This window comes from Aristolochia californica, unplaced genomic scaffold, assembly GCF_029961685.1.
Source record: "Aristolochia californica isolate CCGP_79_NKW_82.1479 unplaced genomic scaffold, dmAriCali1.0.hap1 SCAF_2, whole genome shotgun sequence".
NCBI lineage: Eukaryota > Viridiplantae > Streptophyta > Magnoliopsida > Piperales > Aristolochiaceae > Aristolochia > Aristolochia californica.
This window is the reverse complement of record NW_027181881.1, coordinates 13,839,510-13,860,900: the sequence shown is the minus strand read 5'-3', so window position 1 is coordinate 13,860,900 and position 21,391 is coordinate 13,839,510. Positions and strand designations below refer to the sequence as shown.

At 40.2% G+C, this 21,391-nt stretch overlaps 1 protein-coding gene across 1 annotated transcript in view; it reads left to right on the top strand.

Moving 5' to 3' along the window:
• The window catches only part of LOC137956290 (pentatricopeptide repeat-containing protein At1g33350-like), a 64,025-nt gene that overhangs the window by 30,822 nt on the left and 11,812 nt on the right, over positions 1-21,391 (top strand). The window lies entirely within an intron of this gene.

Genomic DNA, 21,391 nt, shown 5'->3' with positions numbered 1-21,391 from the left:
CGTATGTCCTCTGGAGAAGAGGAATCACCGAGGGTGGACCTGTCTGATACCACGTTGTTAGGATCCTCACGAGCCATGGATCTTGTCACCCTCCTCTCTTCTCTTCCTTCCATTACCTTGCTTGATGTTGAGATGGAATAAGGGGTTGAAGGGAATTGAATTTCGGAAAGGAGAATTGGGGGAAAATTGGAAGAGAGCTTGAAGGAGCTCTTGACCTGTTTATGTTATGCACGCAATAACATTATTATTTTAATATTTTATTTAATTTACTTTATTTTATTTCAGTTTTAGGTCACAGGGGTATTTTTGGAATTATTTATTAATAGGGATATTTTTGGAATATTTTATTCATAGGGTTATTTTTGTAATATTTTATTAAACCCTAACAGGGTGAACCCTATTTAAGGGGTAAGAGTAATGAGAAAAGGAAGCATTAAAGTATTAAGAATTAGGTTAAATCTAGCGTAAAGAGGTTTAGAGTTCTCCTCAACGAGTTCTAGGGTTTTCAAGCTTCCCTTAGGCTTGATCTTCGTTTTTGTCTTCCCCATGTCTTCCTACTACCCCTACGGTAATGCTTGGAAGACCCGTAACCTGTGGCAGATTGCAGATCCTCTCAAAGAATCCACGTGTCAGATCCGGGACCGTAACAATTGGTATCAGAGCGGGAACACAATGGGTTATTCTATATCCCATGAAAGATGGATGGCTATGGTTAAGGAATTGGAAGAAATACGAGTACGGTTAGATGCTTCCATTGAAATTTATGCAAGTGAAGAACTCGTTGCTTCAGCAGAAATGGTCACACGACCTCAAATATCCAACCATGAAATATGTGCAAAAGAGGTAGTTGAAAATATCTCGGACGGGCACAACGGCCACCCAGAAAATCGAAGATTTTATCTTCTTTTCCAGCCGAGGTCCCAGAAGAGCCAGACGTCCCTGTAGAAGAGGCAAACACCAAGAAGGACCTTGGAAATCAAAAATCGGAGGGGTATATGACGACAAACCCGTTGGTAAGGGTTGATTTGGGTTCATCCTCAACAAACCCCTCCTCACGGCCAGCAGAAGCAATTCGTCCGACAAGGAGGCGTTTTCGAGAGCCCTTGGTTGCGGAAAATAACCAAGAGGTGAAGCTCCAAAGGGGTGCCCTTTGCCATCGGACACGGAGGAGGATCCGTCGGCGCCGTCGGACACAACTCCGGTGGGATTGGATTTCCGGCCAACACATTCCACTCGCAATCTACTTCTCGGTAGACCAGCGCAAACCCAAATTCCAATTTGGGGGGGGGGGGGGGGGGGGGGGGTAAGCGTCTTGGAAATTTTTTTTTGAAGGAACTTTGTTTTTATGTTGATGCACACAATACTTGTGTGTATGGTCATTGCCCAATTGAAATTGTGGGGCTGTTTATTCTTTCTGTTGATGAGACCACCAGCAGGGTGGATTTCCCATATCGGTTTGTGCTTACTGGGATGCTCTTGTATGATAAGCAAGGTGAATTAGAGACTATAGATGTTGCTATTCTAGACGTTGAGGGTGTGGTTGGGTATGTGTCTCAGAAATTGGAATCGAGTTTTCCCTCTTCTTTTCAATTGTGGTCCCTGACTAATTTGCCTGCTGGAATTCGTTGGAGAGATTTGAATGAGGTTGATCTTAGGATCAAAGCAGTTTTCACAATTTTATTTGTGGATTGCATAGTCTTGCTTCCCTTTGCTTATTATCTGGACCAGGTTGCTTCATTAGGCAGTGGTATTAGAACACATTCTCTATTTGTTTTGCAATCTGTGGGGAAGAGAGGGAAGATGTATGAGGCATTGCAGCTGTTTGATGAATTGCCCAAGAAAAATGTCGTGTACTGGTATGCAATGAATCGGGGACACTGTATTCATGGGGGTCCTGCAGATGGTCTTATTTTAGTTTCAGAAATGGTGGGACTAGGTTCCAGCACCAAGCCCGGTGCCAAGCCAGCTTCAAAAAATAAAAGGTTGACGGCTGAAGTTACACTACTACTCCAAAAAAAATTACAAGTTTCAGACAAAGTCAAACAAGATCCGCCTTTTAGATTATCTCGAATCACGAACCAACGGCAAGGCGCTAAATTTATTTCTTTTGATCCTCCAAAGGGTGAATGGAGATTTTTTGTTTGCCATTTCTGTAGATTTGGACTGCATGATGAGCAGGTTGAGGTTGATATTATCATGGATGATACTCTGGTTCAAGAGCCACAGGGAACCACTGGGGTGGAAGAATTGGACGTTGATGATGAAACTCATGGGTCTTTTGCTTCTTCTTCTATGTATTTGTTGCACAAGGTCATGGGGTGGGATTTGATCCAGGTTCTGTTTTCAGCATGGGAAATCAGTAGCCAATCTCAACCACAACATGTAGATGCCGATGTGGATGAGGGGAGGGATATGATTGATGATGTCAAGGATGGTCCAAGGGACTTGCATCCTGAGGCCTACCCTCTTGTTCGCAGAGCTGAGTTCATTTATTGGGTGCAGGAGAGTGTTTGCCACCGTGTGCAAGAGGAGTATCGAGGGAGGTTCGAGAAAGGTGCTGTACTGGAGGTTATTTGTGCTAGTTTTGCCGCTGCGTGGTTCTTCTAGAAATTGTTTTGTGCTGCTGCTGCGGTTCTGCAGCCACCAGTGCTGCCATCAGTGGCACTGCTGCAACCAGTGTTGTTTATTCATAAAGTAGTTGCAGCAGTGACATATGGCGCTCGCGCTGATGAGGCCAAGATGTTTCTGCTCTCTCCCTTTCCTGCTGCAATTGCAGTGATGATATGGGCACCCCAGCAGCAACCACACACTGCAACATATTATGCAGCTCTATATGGTCCATGGTTTGGACATGGGATTGGATAAGAAATTGAGTGCTTCAGGCACACCTGCCCTGCAAAGTGGCCAGCAAGTATACATGGCTATGCCATTTAGCATTGTGAATTGTGCTGTTGGCACAATGCGAAGTCATGATGTGCCGGAAAGTTACCACAGGTATCCGCTACCTAAAGATACCATCCAGGTGCAGCTGACAGGACGTGCTGGAAATTCTGTTGGAATTTCCATGACTCAGTTGCTTGTTGGAATTTCTATTGGAATTTCTGGAGTGTCATGGAGGGAGCTGCATGCCATTGATAATGGGATCAATGCAGTTGTTCCTTTTCTGTTTGGGAAAGAGCTTATCACCGAGGGATTATGTGGGCTCCAAGTGGCATGTTGGTGGAGATTATGAAGCATGTACCTCAACATCCATACATAGTGTGTTTGAGGGATACTTACGAGGATGATATTGCAGTGCATCTTGTGCTGGAATTGTGTGCAGGAGGTAACTTGTTTGATCGTATGGTTGCTCGGGGACATTTTACAGAAAGGACTGCTGCTAGGCTTACCAGAACCGTTGTGGCAGTAGTGCAGATGTGTCCTACGCATGAGCTCATGCACGGAGATCTCAAGCCTGAGAACTCCTACTACTGGGCACCTGTATCTACTGCTAAGGATGCATTTGTGTTGTATGGTTCTGCTATTAGTGCAGTAACTACTGCTGGGTCTGCTGCTATTCCAATCAGCATTGGAATCGTGTTAGATTTCTTGTGGTATGAACCTTCTAGTGAGAGAATCAACGATATGGCAGTAGTGCAAAGGGCAAGAGATTTTCATCTCGGCGGGTTTCTGGAACCAAACAGATTTGGTCACTACCCCAGCTCAATGGAACTATTGGTAGGAGAGCGGCTCCAACAACTCTTCTGGGTGAAATCAGATTGGAATAAAGATAAGAATGGCAGGTGCTTGGGTGCACACTTCTGGAAAATGGAGTGGTAATCCCACTGACAAAGGCATCCAAACCTCTCCAGCCTACGGAATTTTTGCTCTCTCTTCACAGTTTCCTCAGCTCTCTACCAAAGACAAGACCTTGGACTTTCAATTTTCTGTTAAACATGAGCAGCAGCTTGATTCTGTCCCCATGAAGAGGAGCACCCTCCAGCAACTCAGGCAGGATATGACATTGGCTTCACTACTTATTGATCAAATTACCTACCTTGATGATTGGGCTGTACGGGATAGAGAGCATTCACTGTCTTTGGCTGGGGCTACTACAGCATTGGTAGCATGTCCTCTCCACCTTCCTGTCACGGATAGGGCGAGGGCAGATGTACAGCTGGTGAAGGATTCAATTAGTTCAGTTGTTCATGTTGTGCTAGCCATGGGTTTCTCAATGTATCATTTATTGTCAATGGCAGAGGAGCTGAATTTTCTGGTGTCAGCACTTGCTACCGTAGCAGCACTGGAGAGTGACCTGCTTGACGCATGTGGAGACGTCGGCATACAGATAGTACTTCCGAGCTTGAGGACAAGCACGTCTTCCAAGGGGGTGTAATGTTATGCACGCAATAACATTATTATTTTAATATTTTCTTTAATTTACTTTATTTTATTTCAGTTTTAGGTCACAGGGGATTTTTGGAATTATTTATTAATAGGGATATTTTTGGAATATTTTATTCATAGGGTTATTTTTGTAATATTTATATTAAACCCTAACGGGGGTGAACCCTATTTAAGGGGTAAGAGTAATGAGAAAAGGAAGCATTAAAGTATTAAGATTAGGTTAAATCTAGCGTACAGAGGCTTAGAGTTCTCCTCAACGAGCTCTAGGGTTTTCAAGCTTCCCTTAGGCTTGATCTTCGTTTTTGTCTTCCCCATGTCTTCCTACTACCCCTACGGTAATGCTTGGAAGACCCGTAACCCATGGCAGATTGCAGATCCTCTCAAAGAATCCACGTGTCAGATCCGAGACCGTAACAATTTATCTAAATTACGTTAACTAAAGTGAACTCAATTGATAATCTTCATTACCCTAGCCGTCCCCTTAAATAGGGTGGAGGACGTCAAAACCCTAAAGACCTCTTGGGTCAATGGTTCAAACCAATAAATGCTAACCCAACCCAAACCAAAGACAAAACAAACCAAGAAACATTTACATGAAATTGAAAAACACATTCATTAATTCCTACGCCTATTGGTAACTCGTGATGCTATAGAGTCCATAACAGAAGGTACGGCGGGTGCATCAGGGGTTGGGTTAACTTCAAGATTGGAAAGGCACAAGTGGACAAGGAGTGGTAGAAGGACAAGTCCATCCTGGAGGAGCATCATGGGCGGATTGTAGGAGGTGGTCCTCAAGACAGTCACATCCCTAGAGATAAGCATCCTCCGAAGGGTAGGATTGTAATAGACATAACCTTTCTAGGTGCGAGAGTACCCCAAAATAATGCACCTCATAGATCGAGGATCAAGTTTATTTTTATGTGGGGATGTAACATGACTAAACATGTACATCCAAACACTTTCAAAGGAAGAGAAAAATGATCTTCACCATTAAATAACACAGAGTAAGGAGTTTTTATGATGAAGAACTGATGAAGGTAACCTATTAATAAGAAAGCATGTTGTAAGTATAGCATGTGGCCAATAGAAATAGGGATACCTTCATGGAGTAGAGGAGGCCCCTGAGTAACTTCATGAAGATGTCGATTCTTCCTTTTAGCAACACCATTTTGTTGAGGAGTATAGGCACATGATTGTTTTATGAATAAGCCCATTACTCTCACAAAATGATTTGAATTCATTAGACATGTATTCCTTAGCATTATCAGATCTAAGGATTTGAATTTTCTCCCAAATTGTGTCAAGACCATAGCATGGAAAATTTTTAAACAAAGGAAGAATTTCTGAATGCTCTTTAAATAAATATAACCAAGTCACTTGGGGTAAAATCATCAACAAAAATGACAAAATATTTAACTTGGGAAATATTTGAGACACATGTAGGTCCCCATACATCAAGAATGTATTAGCTCAAAAGGAGCAGTACTTGTAGTTGTAAGACGAGGATAATATGTACTCCTAATATGTTTACTTAATTGACAAACCTCACAACGTAAAATTAGAAAGTTCTTTTAAGGACGGAAGCAAAGAACGAAGTGAAGGGATAGACGAATGACCAAGTCGGTTGTGCCAAAGTTGGGCCTCAGATGTAGTGGATGATAATGCAGCTAATGGTGGAAGAGTGAAGCAGTACAACTCCTCCCCCCCCCCCCCCCCCCCCCCCCCCCCCCCCCCCCCCCCCCCCCCCCCCCCCCCCCCCCCCCCCTTTCATGGCCGCCACCAATCACCTGCTTCGTAGGGAGATCCTGAAATACACAAGAAGACGGTGAGAAGGTGATAGAGCAATTTAATTGTTTGGTTAAATGACTAACCGAGAGCAAATTTAAAGGAAATTGAGGGACAAATAAAACATCTTGAAGGGGAATAGATGAGGTAAGAGAGGAGGAACCTTTGCTAAGGACCTTGGTTTGGGTACCATTAGCAACAGTAACGAATTTCTGAGGATAACGAGGAGATAAGGACTGCAACAAGTGTTTGTTACCTGATAGATGTTCGGAGGCCCCGAAGTCAATGATCCAAGAAAAAGAGGAAGAAGAGGAAGAAAGCATACTTGAGGCAGTAGTAGTAGCAGCAATAGATGATGAGGGAATAGAGGATTCCATGAAGGACTTCATTTTCTAAAATGCAACGTATTCTTCAACAGAAAGAGTCACATTTTCGGAGGATGATTCAGCCTTATCTTCATGTTTCTCAACAATAACAGTGACTAGGTTAGCCATGGTCCAATCAGGCTTGCCACAAGGTAGTTCTGACCACCACAGTAAGTGCAAAGTCGAGGCTCAATACGGGTATTATTTGGACCCGTTCAACCACCTCTATTTTCAGCCCGTCTCATAATTTGACCCCTCTCATATTTCTGCCCCGTCCTTGGTATGATGAAGATGTACCCTGATTGCCAGAGAACATCGATGATGGGGCATCCATAGGAGAAGGAGGGGATGGATCAAGTATCCGAAGTAATGTTGAACTAATTTCATCAAAGGATGGAAGAACGGAAGAACTTATAAACTGAGTTTTTGCAACCTCAAGGTAAGGTTTAATATTCGATAAGTAAATGGCTACTGCCAAAGCTTCTCGTTGTTGTTCTTGAACGGTAATATCAGTGGAGTATGGCTGAGCTATTTTCCATTCTTGGAGAAGGCCTCAAAACCGGGCCAAAAATTCATGAATATTATCTCCATGTTTCATATGTAGCACATTTTTTAAGACATCATATACTTTTTGTAATGAAGCAGTAATTGGGTAAATCTTAGCACAAGTGTCCCATATGTCCTTAGCGGTTTCCAAGTGGACCACATTGTTGGCCACATGCTTTTCCATGCTATTGATGAGCCAACTTATCACCATGTTATCTTCTTTAACCCACTTGTGGTAGGTTTCATCTTCTTCATCAATCGGAGGAGGAAATTTAATAACGTGGCTTAAGAGGTCACGAGTAATTAGAAGCCTTCAGACCGATTGTGACTAGCTCATGTAATTGGAGAGACCTCTTAGTGGAATCGTAGTAATATAGAGTATATCACTGTTATTACTGTTGTGTCCACTCTCCATGATGAGGCAAGTCAAATGTGGAGGTCAAGGGAAGGGGCCTTCTTCAAATAACAATTACTCAATGTAATTTGAAGAACCTGTGGACCAAATCAGTCACCAAAAAAGGGAACAAGAACCAATTTCTTTCACGAAATCAAGCACCAAATTATCAAAAAATTTGTGCCTTTAGAAAGTGAGAATAAAATCCAGCCATCACTCAACTCCTCTTGTATTCTTAAAAAAAAGAAGAAGAAGGTAGATGCAACTGATTAAGCCTTAATCCAAACTCCAACACAAACCGAGAGATAGAAACAAATATTTAGAGAAGATTTAAAGGCAAATCAAGATACTTGGAAGAAATTTATCTTCAGCTCATGGGATACTTCAATGTAAAAAACAATTCAATTGTTGAAGTTCAAAAGGAACTACAACGGTAAACGACTGCTAGAATTTCACCAAACATATAACGGGCATCCAACAATATAACACAAACCCATGAGCAACCTTAAGTAGGAGAAGTTATAACAACATGTGCTGGAATTATACCTCAAATAAGATTGATCCAAGTTACATAAAGGTAATTGAATCTCACTCATCAATCTTAATAAGATGCAAACAACAAATGATCTTGATCACGCTTGTAATTGATTTACAAGAAGATCACGATTATAACATCAATTTAGTCATAAAAATAAATCTTCACAACATATAAAGATTTATCTTGACTTGATGTGATTCAAAGATCAAGAAGTAGAAAAACAGTAAAGAGGAGTATGTATATAAGGAAAGGAAAAAACTGTAAATAAGAAGAGAATGAACTTATCTCTTCATGATTGAACACCTTCTTTTACAACTTCTTGAACTGATTCATGATAACTTCATCAAGAGGGATCCTAAACTCCTTGCTCTGATACCATGTAGAATTTAGGATCTCATGAAAGGCACTTTAGATCAACGAGGAAGAAGAAGAAGAAGAGAGAAGGAGAGGAGAAGAAGAAGGACGTGGAAGGAGAATTTTTGGATTAAGGCATAAGAGGTTTGCGTCAAAGTGAAAATGAGGGTTGGACGAATTTTTAGAAAGAGAGGAGAGTGCTTCAATGTTGTACCTCTTAGCCAATGCCTTTATTTATAGTCTTTACAATGCCCTTAGGGCTACAATTTGATGAAATAAAAGACATAAAAAGACACCTCTATGCCATCTTTAACTGAAGTATCATATTTCACACATGTGCAACTCCTTTGACGTATGAGTTTCTTGCCTTGAGCTTGTGGGCTTGAGACCATCTTCTAACTGTTGAGGAGTGTAGGCACATGATGTTTGATGGATAATGCCATTTTCTTGACAAAAAAAGTCAAGGTCTTTGGAAACATATTCTTTGGCATTATCAGACTAGAGAACTTTTATTTTTTAACCAAATTATGTTAGTATCATAGCATGAAATGACTTAAAAATGAATGGTATCTCATAACGCTCCTTAAATATAAACAACCAAGTTGTGCGAGTGAAATCATCAATAAAGGTAATAAAATATTTCGCTTAAGAAATATTGGATACACTCAAGGGCCCCCAAACATCAGTATGAATTAAAAAAAATGGAGTAACACTTTTGACTTCTAGACGAGGAGAGTATGAACTCCTTTGATATTACTTAATTGACAAACCTCACAATGATATTCTAACCTTACTATAAGAGAAGAAAATATATAATGAATAGACTGTGTAGATGGATGTCCCAACTAATTGTACCCTAACCGTGTCTCATTTTCAGTAGCAGAAACTATATTTATTTTTGGCACATCCAAGTAGTACAACTTCCCTTATTCATGGCCTCCACCAATCACAGGCTTCGTTATATGATCCTGAAAGACACATGAAGTGGGTGAGAAGATAACAGAGCAATTAAAATATTTTTTTAGCTGATTAACAGATAATAGATTCAAAGGGAAAGTAGGAACGAAAAGAATATCAGTGAGCAGAAGTGATGGGGTGATAGAAGTGGATCCTTTCCCTTGGACTTTGGTTTGAGAACAGTTAGCTATGGTAACATATTTGTGTGAAAGATTCAGATATAGAGCATGTAATAAATTCTCGTTACCTGTAATATGCTCGAAGGCTCCTGAGTCAATTATCCTAGATGAAGATGAGGTAGATAGCATACCTGAAGCGGTAGGCAGCACTAGTTGTAGAGGGACTGGGAGAAGAACCTAACATTGTCTTCATTTTTTGAAATAGCTCATACTCTTCATCAGTAAAAAATTTTTGTGGTACTGATTTTGTGGGCTGTTCTTAGTTTGTATCACTTATAAAAGGCTTGATTAGCCCTTGCCAATTCTGACTGTCCATTGGCTTTATAGCATATTTCTTTATAATGGCCATATTGTCCACAGTAAGTGCATGGCATGTAATAGCAATTATCTGTTGTGTGGCCAAATCTTTTACAATGAGTACATTCTTTCCCATTTGTTCTGCCAGCACCAGTCCTTCCACCTCTTCCTCTGTCTCCTCTATAACCTCTACCTCGGTCTCAGCCTCGGCCATGGTCAGATGATGATCCTCTATGATCGGAATACATAGCTGATGATACGTCATTAGTGGAGGAAGAAGTTTCTGGAATATGAAGTATTGTTGCGCATACATCATCAAACTTGGGGACAACAGAAACACTCAAAAGTTGACTCTTGGCAATCTCAATATGGGGTTTAACATTTGCAAGACAAATAGTAGTAATTAAGGCTTTCTTTTGTTTGTCTTGGATAGAAATATCTGTGGTTGAAGGCTGAACTAACTTCTACTCTTGAAGAAAGCCACTAAGTGACCCATGTAGTCATGAATATTCTCTCCTTGTTTAGTATTCAACATTATTTGGAGAATATCATATAGTCTATGTAGAGTATCCGGGCAAGAGTAAAGTTTAGCACATGTCTCCAAAATTTTTTTAGCAGTGCCAAGATGAATAACATTGTTGGAGACATGTTCTTCCTTACAATTGATTAACCAACTAATCACAAAAATATCATTTTTCAACCATTTGTTATAAAAAATATCATCTTCATCAATTGGTGGTCCTAGTGTGGTGAGGTGACCAAGTAGGTCTTTTGTTATAAAGAATCTCCGAACCAATGTGGACCAACTCATAATATTTGATACCCCAAGTAAGGGTATGGTGGTGATTCTTATTATATCACCTTTGATAGTCATATTCTCTTCAGCCATGATAGACCCTTCTTAACAAAAAAAATTCTAATAATAACACCTAGTAGTACTTCTTCAATCAACTCGATGTAAGGGGAATTTTAGCATTGATGCTAAATTATTATTCTTTTTTTTTCCTCTAATACCACTCATAAGAGACTCAATAACAATCTTATATATCAGGGACATCTTATCCCACGAAAAAAAATTCCAACAATCTTTTCATGGACTGGTCTCGATAAACAAAATTTCCAAATCGACAAAACTGTTTTGATAGCTCCTTCTAGATAGAGAGGCATGCATATCCATGATATAATAAGATGAAAGCATTAAAATAATCATCCTTAAATCATCTTCTAAATTCTGAAACAAGTAACATGAAAAAAAATAAAAATTGAACACTTATCTCTTAGCTTGGTCTTCCTTCATAAAAGAGCCTTCTTTGAGTGGTGTTGATCATCACTTCTTTAGAGCATTCCTTTGATGAGAGATCCTAAATATAATGCTCTGATACCATGTTGAATTTAGAATACCTTTTCCATAATTCCGAGCAAGAGAAAGAAGAAAGAAAAATGAAGAAAAGGGAAGAAGAACTCTCGGGTAGAGAGAAGAAAAAACTAAAAGAGAAAGGAGAGGTTGCGCCAAGCAAAGAGAGAGAGAGAGAGAGAGAGAGAGAGAGAGAGAGAGAGTAACTCGAGATTGAGATGTGTAACTTGATGAATTCAGGATTAAAACACCTCTATTTATAGTAGAGGAGGAGTTAGAGTCCTTATAAAATTTTCCTTTCAATTCTAATTGCATTCCAACTCTAACTCTCTAAGATAAGTCTATTCAAACCAATCCACTAGAAGACTAATATGAGTTGAACTAGAACTCTTTCTCCATTCACATGAATGAACGAAGGAGGCCAGCTCATGGCCTTATCCTTGTGGGTCCCTCATGATCTTCCAGCTCATCTTGATAAGGTTGCTAGCTCATGAGATATTTGTGGGTCCCACTTGATCTTCAAGTCTTCTAACTCAATTCAGCTTGTGCTTCTTAATTCCTTACCTTGTGCTTGCTTGGGTGAGGACTCTTCTTGGTGTACCACGTCCTCATGGTGGGTCCCACAATCTCGAGCACCATGGTGGGTCCCACATTATAACACCAATTCTTGGTGTATTCAAGAATTTTACTATTGTTGGTGTGGACCCTTCTGTAATGGGCATAGGACCACCCATTTCAATTTCTGCTACGGTGAAGGCATTGTATGAGGAAGTAGTTCATGCATTCGATGTCATGGGGAAAACTCTTTCTATTTGGGGCAGGTTGCTAATGGATCTAAAATGAAGCTTGTGGTCAACATGATAATGGGCAGTATGATGAATGCTTTGTCTGAAAATGGAACACAGATTTCTCTACCTCACTGGGTGGTCTGTGCACCAACTTCTCAGCCCAATTCTAGCAACATTGTTGTTGCCAAGTCAGACCTCCAATATAGTTTAGTTGATATGCTACACGATCATCCACAATGTCAATTGGCCAACAAGACTATTGTGCCCTCTGCCTTTGTTTTAATTTTTTGTAGCGCAATAGCAGCAATGAATGCACTGACAAGTAAAGGACCATTGGATGAACTTGGGCAGCCAACAATAATTAGGAATTAGCTCAATCAGGTGTCTGAGGTTACCGGGGACATGCTGCATTTTGGCAATGAGGCAACCGTTGGGCCAGATCACACAAGGGTTGTTAATGTCGAAGCAGAAGTTACCAGTTTGTTTGGAGCAGGTGATAGTTGAACTTGTTGTTTGGTTTCTTAACCGTATTGGGGTGTGCTACGACAAGTGATGCTAGCAGTGTCAGAAAAAAAAAATCTTCTCGGGTGAAATGCTACAGTTTTGTCATCCAGAGGGTTGACCCAAATACCGCAGATGCTACTTGGGAACAGGTGGAGATGTCGGCAAGCAGACCCTACCTTCGAGCTTGTGGACAAACTCTTTCTTCAAGGGGGGTGTAATGTTATGCATGTGATAATATTGCTAAGTTATTTAGAGTCTAATTAATTTTTTTTCTTTACTTTATTTTATTTTATTTCAGTTAAAGAACTAATAGGCCATAGGGGCATTTTTGTAACATTTTATTTTGAATCTTGTAAGGGTGAACCTTATTTAAGTGGTAAGAGTAATGAGAAAAAGTAAGGCATTGATTTAGGTTAAACAAGGGCTTTGACTTCTCCTTAATGAGCTCAGAAGTGTGCGTTCTCCTCAAAGAACCTAGGGTTTTCAAGCTTTCCTTCGGATTGATTTTCTTCTCTTTTCTTCTTCTTCCCTACGAATCGTTGTGTCAGATCCGGGATCATAACATGGTCTGAGGCTATGAGCACTGCTGCCTATTTGATCAACAAAGGTCCCTCAACACCATTGGATTGCAAAATACCAGAAGAGGTATGGAGTGGCCAAGAGGTAAACCTTTCTTTCTTGAAAGTGTTTGGTTGTGTTTCTTACATTCACCTTGATTGTACTGCTAGAAGAAAACTTGATGCAAAATCTAAATTATGTTTCTTTATTGCCTATGGTGGTACCATGTTTGGTTATCAAGCTTAACACCTTCCACTGGGTACAAGCCTCCTTGCCCGTTTTGAGCATACAATTTCATCATAAAAACAGAGAACCGAGAGTTCCTAGGGAGAATACTCCTATCCACTATTCTCTCAAACACCTCTACGGATTTGATAATCTGAGTTGGTGTGTCAATCCTGTTCCCTTCCAAACCCACCCTGATATCTATAAGGGTAGGTAAATTCGAATGAAAACTCGCTAGATTTGCACTTCATCACTTCGGCGGTACCTCCCTTGAATCCATAAGGGTTGCTACCCTTGGCATGATCCTGCAAATAATCATAAGTGCCAGTGTTGTGGACTCAATAGCACACCGAGTCACACAACGAAGAAGACAACAACAACTCACTCAATAGTATTTAATTCTTATATTTCTTTGAGTAGGATTTATTTCTTATATTGTTTTAAGTAGGATTTATTTCTTATATTGTTTTAAATAGGAGTTATTTCTAATTACTTTATATGTAAGGGCATTATGGGGAATTATTGTAACCCTAACCCTAAAACTCCCTATTTAAGGGATAGGTATGAATGAAATAGGAAGCTTTGACCATTAGCTGCATTATCGTCCACTACATCTGAGGCCCAACTTTGGCACAACCGACTTGGTCATCCATCTACCCCTTCACTTCGTGCTTTGGTTTCATCTTTAAAAGGAATTTCTAATATCAGTTGCGAGGTTTGTCAATTAAGTAAACGTGTCAGGAGTACATATTCTCCTCGTCTTACAACTACAAGTATTGCTTCGTTTGAGCTAATACATTCTGATGTATGGGGCCCTTTATGTGTCTCAAATATTTCCCAAGTTAAATATTTTGTCATTTTTGTTGATGATTTTACTCGAGTGACTTGGTTATTTCTATTTAAAGAGCGTTCCAAAATTCTTCCTTTGTTTAAAAATTTTCATGCTATGGTCTTGACACAATTTGGGAAGAAAATTCAAACCCTTAGATCTGATAATGCTAAGGAATACATGTCTCATGACTTCAAATCATTTTGTGAGAGTAATGGGCTTATTCATCAAACATCATGTGCTATACTCCTCAACAAAATGGTGTTGCTGAAAGGAAGAATCGTCATCTTCTTGAAGTTGCTCGGGGCCTCCTCTACTCCATGAAGGTACCCTATTTCTATTGGCCTCATGCTATACTTATAGCATGCTTTCTCATTAAAAGGTTACCTTCATCAGTCCTTCATCATAAAACTCCTTACTCTGTGTTATTTAATGGTGAAGATCCTTTTTCCCTTCCTTTGAAAGTGTTTGGATGTACGTGTTTTGTTCATGTTACATCTCCACATAAAAATAAACTTGATCCTCGGTCTATGAAGTGCATTTTTTTTGGGACACTCCCTTCTACTCCTCCCATGATGCTCCTCCAGGATGGACTTGTCCTTCTACTACTCCTTGTCCGCTTGTGTCGTTCAATCTTGAAGTGGATCCATCCCCTGATGCACTAGCCGTACCTTCACCTGTGGAGTTGTCAGATCCACCTGAGGTAAGTCCTTCTCCTCCTATGTATGGGCCTGAATTTGATACTCGGCCTATTGCTTTAAGAAAAGAACGTCGCTCCTGTACTACTTCGCATCCTATCTCAAATTTTATGTCTCACCATTGCTTGTCTTCCGAGTGTTTTCAGTTTCTTGTGTCCCTTTCTTCTACTTCCGTTCCACAGTCGTATCAGGAGGCCCTGAGACATCCAGGATGGAAGGCAGCTATGGATGAAGAAATGCACGCCTTATATGAAAACCAAACCTAGTACTTAACATCACTCCCGAAAGGTAAAAGACCGGTTGGTTGTCGATGGGTTTTTTCGGTGAAACAAAATCCGGATGGATCGGTTGCTCGTCTTAAAGCTCGACTGGTTGCTAAGGGCTATACACAATGCTATGGGATAGATTATAAGGAGACCTTCTCTCCTGTTGCAAAATTGAATTCGGTACGCATCATCTTATCTATTGCTGCTAACTCCTCATGGCCCGTCTATCAGTTGGATGTTAAAAATGCTTTTTTAAATGGTGATATCAATGAGGAAATTTATATGGTTCAACCACCTGGTTATGTGGTTGAGGGGGAGTCAGTATGCCGGTTAAAAAAGTCTTTATATGGGCTTAAGCAGTCCCCTCGGGCTTGGTTTGATAAATTTAGTCAAACACTCCTACGGTTTGGTTTTCATCGGTGCTCAGTTGATCATTCTGTATATTATAAAGATACGGTCAAAGGGAAAATATTATTGGCCGTATACGTGGATGATATTATCTTAACCGGTGATGATGCTTTGAGCATACAAGAGGTGAAACAGATGATATGTCAAGAATTCAAGACTAAAGACCTTGGTATGCTTAAATATTTTTTGGGTATAGAAGTTCTTCAATCCAAACATGGGATAATATTGTCTCAAAGGAAATATGTCTTGGATCTCCTCGAAGAAACAGGAATGAAGGGTTGTAGACCAGTTGACACACCTATGGATACAAATGTAAAATTATGTGCCACAAATGAAGAAGATATTGATATTGGAAAATATCAAAGACTAATGGGAAAACTGATTTATCTCATGGTAACTAGGCCAGGCATATCATATGCTGTAAGTGTGGTGAGTCAATTCATGCACAAACCACAAATTACCCATTGGCAGGCTTTAGAGAGAATATTACGTTATCTAAAAGGAGCTCCAGGAAGAGGATTGCTATATAAAAAACATGGGCACTTCAATATAGAAGGTTTCTCAGATGTAGATTGGGCTGGATCTCCTGATGATAGAAAATCTACATCAGGATAGTGTACTTTGGTTGGGGAAAACTTGGTTACATGGAAAGTAAGAAGCAAAATGTGGTTGCAAGATCTAGTGCCGAAGCAGAATATAGAGCTATGGCCCATACCGTTAGTGAACTTTTATGGATTAGGACCCTTCTTACCGAACTAGGTTTTTATAAAAAGGGGTCCATGAATCTGCATTGTGATAATCAAGCAGCTATTCATATCACTCCAAATCCAATTTTTCATAAAAGAACTAAACATATTGAGGTGGATTGTCATTTTATACGAGAGAAGTTTCAAGCAGGAATAATCTCTCTCAAACATGTGTCATCTCAAGAGCAAGTAGCTGATATTCTCACTAAACCCGTTACATCTAAAATCCTATCGTTTATATGTGGCAAGCTGGGTATTTATGATGTCTTTTCTCCTCCAGCTTGAGGGGGAGTGTTGGAAGATGGGCTCAAGCCCACGAGCTCAAGACAAGAAGCCCACATGTCAAAGGAGTGGCATATGTGTAAAATATGGTACTTTCCATAAAGATGGCATAGAAGTGTAAATATGTGTTCCTTTTATGTCTTTTGTTTTATCAAGTTGTAGCCCTAAAGGGTATTGTAAAACTATAAATAAAGGCATTGGCTAAGAGGTAGGATTGAAGCACTCTCCTCTCTTTCCACAAATTCGTCTAGCCCTCATTTTTCTTTTTGACACAACCCTCTTCTCCCTTAATCCAAACTCTCTTCTTCCATGTTCTTCTTCTCTTCTCCTTCTCTCTTCTTTTTCTTCTTCTTTCTTGTTGATCTAAAGTTCCTTTCATGAGATCCTAAATTCTACAGGTTTATTGAGGAGAACGCACATCCTTAGGTTCGTTGAGGAGAACGCACACCCTAGAGCTCATTGAGGAGAACTCAAAATCCCTAAATCTAGACTTATCTTTTCTCATTCCTTTCACCCCTTAAGTAGGGTTCACGCTAATAAAGGTTCAAGAGAAAGAATTAAAATAATACCCTTGCGGCATACTAACTCGTCAATTGAAATAAAAATGAAGTAAAAGCAAATTGGCAATTAATTGAATAACTCAATGACTCAGCCACAACGCCTCTGAATGACTCGATCTGCTATTTAGTCCATAACACTAAAGAAGGAGAACTTCCATAGATATGGCATAGGTTGTAATTATGCAAGTTGGTATGTCCTCTTATGTCTCTTTCTTTTTGAAGCATGTAGCCCAAAGGGTGTTATAGTCATTTTAAGCATCTTCCTAAAATTATAAATACAACCTCAAGGCATGGGGTAGAGCACTCAAGCCTCTTCCTCTTAGGTCAAATTCGTCCATACACCTCTCTCTCTTTTCCTTTTCCATCTCTTCTCTCCTGCCCTTGAGATATTTTGTGTTTGTGTTGGCCTTAGAAATCAACATTATACAAGTTGGTATATGTCCTCTTTTGTATTTTTCTTTTTGAAGCATGTATCCCTAAGGGCATTGTAGTTATTGTAAATACCTTCACACAACTTATAATATAACCTCAAAGCATGGGATACAGCATTCAAGCCTCTTCCTCTTGCTTCAAATACGTCCATACACCTCTCTATTTCCTCTTCCTTCTCTCCCTTGGTTTCTGTTGAATTTATGGAATAGTGAAATACTTCATTGACTTCATTAACTTATTGTAATCAGAGTACATGAATTTCTATTTATAATAGAGGAAGGTAGTAGAGTCCCATTATAATAAAACTATTCTTGTCCCAATTACACCCAAACACTAACACTTAAAAATAAGTCCTATCATAATTAAATAACCCACAATAAATAGAAGATTAGCCTGACTAAAACTCCTTTAAACTGAAACTCTTCTTTGGCACGTGATAATGATAAGGATGCCAGCTCATGGCTATCTTTGTGGGTCCCACTTGATCTTCTTATGGGCTTGGGCCCATCTTACACCACTCTTATGTATGTGGGTCTTCCTTGGTCGTGTGGGCTTGGGCCCTATCTTCCGACACTCCCCCTCAAGCTGGGGAGTGAGAGAACAGCATGAACTCCCAGTTTGCTACAAATGATGTATAAATTATTTTTTTTGTATAATGTGGCACATCTTCCAAAACTCCCCCTCACGCTGGTGCTCTCGTTCATGAGGCCTAGCTGGCATAAGAAAAGTGAGAGTAAAATTACTTCAAGTCGTATGACATTGCACTTTAATCCAGTCAAATAACTCATGCTGGATGTTCGGCACACTCCTATATTTTTTAGCTAGTGCCCACTCCTATTAATGTAGTTAGTGGGTCTATACGTTGTTCGAAAGTGTAATAAAAAACTCCTCCATCACCGTGTCCCTCCACAGGACAATGTGTTATGGACTCCATAGCATCATGCGTTATCCATAGGCATAGGAATTAAACTATGTCAATTTACTTTTCATGTAATTTCATTTGGTTTGGTTTACTTTGGGTTGGTTTAGATGTAATGTGGTGTGAACCACTTGACCTATGGGCAACCTTTGTAATTTCATCCTCAACCCTATTTAGGGGGACATCAAGGGAAGGAGAAATCAAGTATTGAGAAAATTAGATTAAACAGGTCAGATTCTCCCTCAGAGGTCTAGGTTGGATTCTCCCTCTGAGGTCCAGGTTGAGCTTCCTTCAAAGCTCCTTCGTTCTATTTGATTTCCATCATTCCATGTTCCAGAAACAAGAATTTTCTTCCAGCGTCAAGAGCATCCATGGAGTGAAGAGAGGAAAGAAGGGTGGCTCGATCCATGGCTCGGGAAGAACCTAACATTTGGTATCAAAGCCGACTCTCGATCGCGAGTTCAATTCCCGGCAAAGCTGCAGAGGCTGGATTTAAATACTGGTAGGCCGTAGGATATGTATACACTTTGGTCCAGACACGTATACCAACGTAGAAACATAAGTGGCCCGATTTAGATTGACCCAGACCGAGTTGAGCCTAGGTATACTCTTCTTCTTCTTCTTTTTTCACGTTGACCTGAGTTGATTCACTAAGTTGACCAGGTCCGAGTTGGCCTCGATTGACTTGGTAATTAACAGAAGCAAGCCCGAGCTTGGTTCAATCGGCCCTATCCGACACGAGACTCATCTCTTTGGGTTGAAGAGGCATGACCCAACGTTGATTAAATTTTTCCTAACTTAGGAAAAAATTTAATCGGGGTTGTCTTCAACCTTATGCTAATCCCAAAAGTGCAAAAAAAATATATGCTGCAATAAAATCCGATGTACTTTCTTAATTCAGATACTTATCTGGTGAAAGCATGATCCTTCAACAATCATTGTCTTCCTCACGACACCGAATAAGGTGGGAGACTGTCATCGTTTTTCTCACGACACCGAACAGAGCGAGAGACAATCTTCATCCTCCTCACGGCATTGAGACTAGAGACGGCAACCCATGGGTTTTTCGAGCATAACGGAATGTCAGAATGGCTCGGAAGAACCAGCCGAGAGCTCGGTGATAATCTGGCGGGCTGAGTGGTCATCATCTTCATTGGTGCAAATATTTTTTTTCTTGTTTTGCAACGGTGCTGAATAGTCCTCCTTCGACAATGGCACGGACAGAGAATCGAATAAACTCCTTCTTCTCCTTCTCTTTCGCGAGCCTCAACAACAACATTTTAACTCTTTCTCTTTTTTTTCTTCTTCGGCAATGGCACTGAACAAAGATTCTCCCCCTCACCGGAATGACTCTAAAACTCGGTATGCTGGTTCGCTAGTTCGAATCAACGCCTATCTTCTCAACGGAAATAGAGTTCTCGGTGGAGTACTCATATGTAACAGAAACCATACTCACATAGTCATCGTATCTGAGTCATTCAGAATAGAGAGGCAGTCAACGGAACAGTGAGCTCTCTGTATTCCTCATCGACAATGCCGAACAGCAGCTCCTATCGGTCTCGACAGCCGCAGACAAGTCTCACCAGATACACCCCTCTGCAGTCTCGAGGGAGAACCAGCAACAATGACAACGGTTGATAAAAAAAGTGTCAGCAACGAAAAAAAACTTATCCAAGCAGCAAAAATCGTCCCACTTGAAGAACAGTATAGAGGAGGAATAAAAAAATAAAACAACTAATGGGTGTAGGGGCTGAAAAAAAAAAAAACTACGAACCCTAAGTGATAAAGATGATAGATAAGAAAAGAGAATCTCATTACCTTTGTGGTTTGACAGAGTCAACTCACAAAACCTACTCTGATACCTTGTTGAATTTACGGAATAGTGAAATACTTCATTGACTTCATTAACTTATTGTAATCAAAGTACATGAACCTCTATTTATAATAGAGGAAGGTAGTAGAGTCCCATTACAATAAAACTACTCTTGTCCCAATGACACCCAAACTCTAACACTTAAAGATAAGTTCTATCATAATTAAATAACCCACAATAAATAAAAGATTAACCTAACTAAAACTCCTTTAAACTGAAAAGCTTTTGTGGCACGTGATAATGATAAGGATGCCAGCTCGTGGGTATCTTTGTGGGTCCCACTTGATCTTCCAACTTTGAGGGTCTCACTTGATCTTCTTATGGGCTTGGGCCCATCTTACACCACTCTTAGGTATATGGGTCTTCCTTGGTCGTGTGGGCTTGAACCCTATCTTCCAACAATTTCTTTGTGGGTCCCACTTAATCTTCCAACTTTGTGGGTCTCACTTGATCTTCTTATGGGCTTGGGCCCATCTTACACCACTTTTAGGTATGTGGGTCTTCTTTGGTCCTGTGGTCTTGTGCCCTATCTTCCAACAATTTCTTCTCTCCTCTCTCCCAAGAGCTAGAATTCCTTTATTCTCTCCTTTCCTTGAGATCTCTTGTGTTTATGTGTTGACCCTAGAAATCAACACATGGGATTGTATAATCTTAGAGAAAATATGTTTTAGATCTACTAGAGGACACATGGATGATGGAGTGTCGACCAACATACACTCCTATCGATGCCAATACAAAGCTATGTGCAAGCTCTGGAGAAGATGTTAACATAGGTAAATATTAGAGGTTTGTGGGAACACTTATTTACCTCACAATGACCAGACCAGATATATCATATGCAGTAAGTGTGGTGAGTCAGTATATGCACAAACCACAACTTACCTATTAGAAAGTCTTGGAGTGGATACTAAGATAATTAAAAGGAGCTCCGGGGAAAGGGTTTCTCTATAAGAATCATAGCTACTTCAATAGAGAAGGTTTTTTAAATGCAGATTGGGTTGGATCACCTGATGATAGGAAGTCCACTTCAAGGTACTGTACCTTAGTTGAAGGTAACCTGGTAACATGGAGAAGCAAAAAACAGAATGTTTATTGCAAGGTCTAGTACTAAAGCAAAGTACAGATCTATGGCCCACATAGTCAATGAG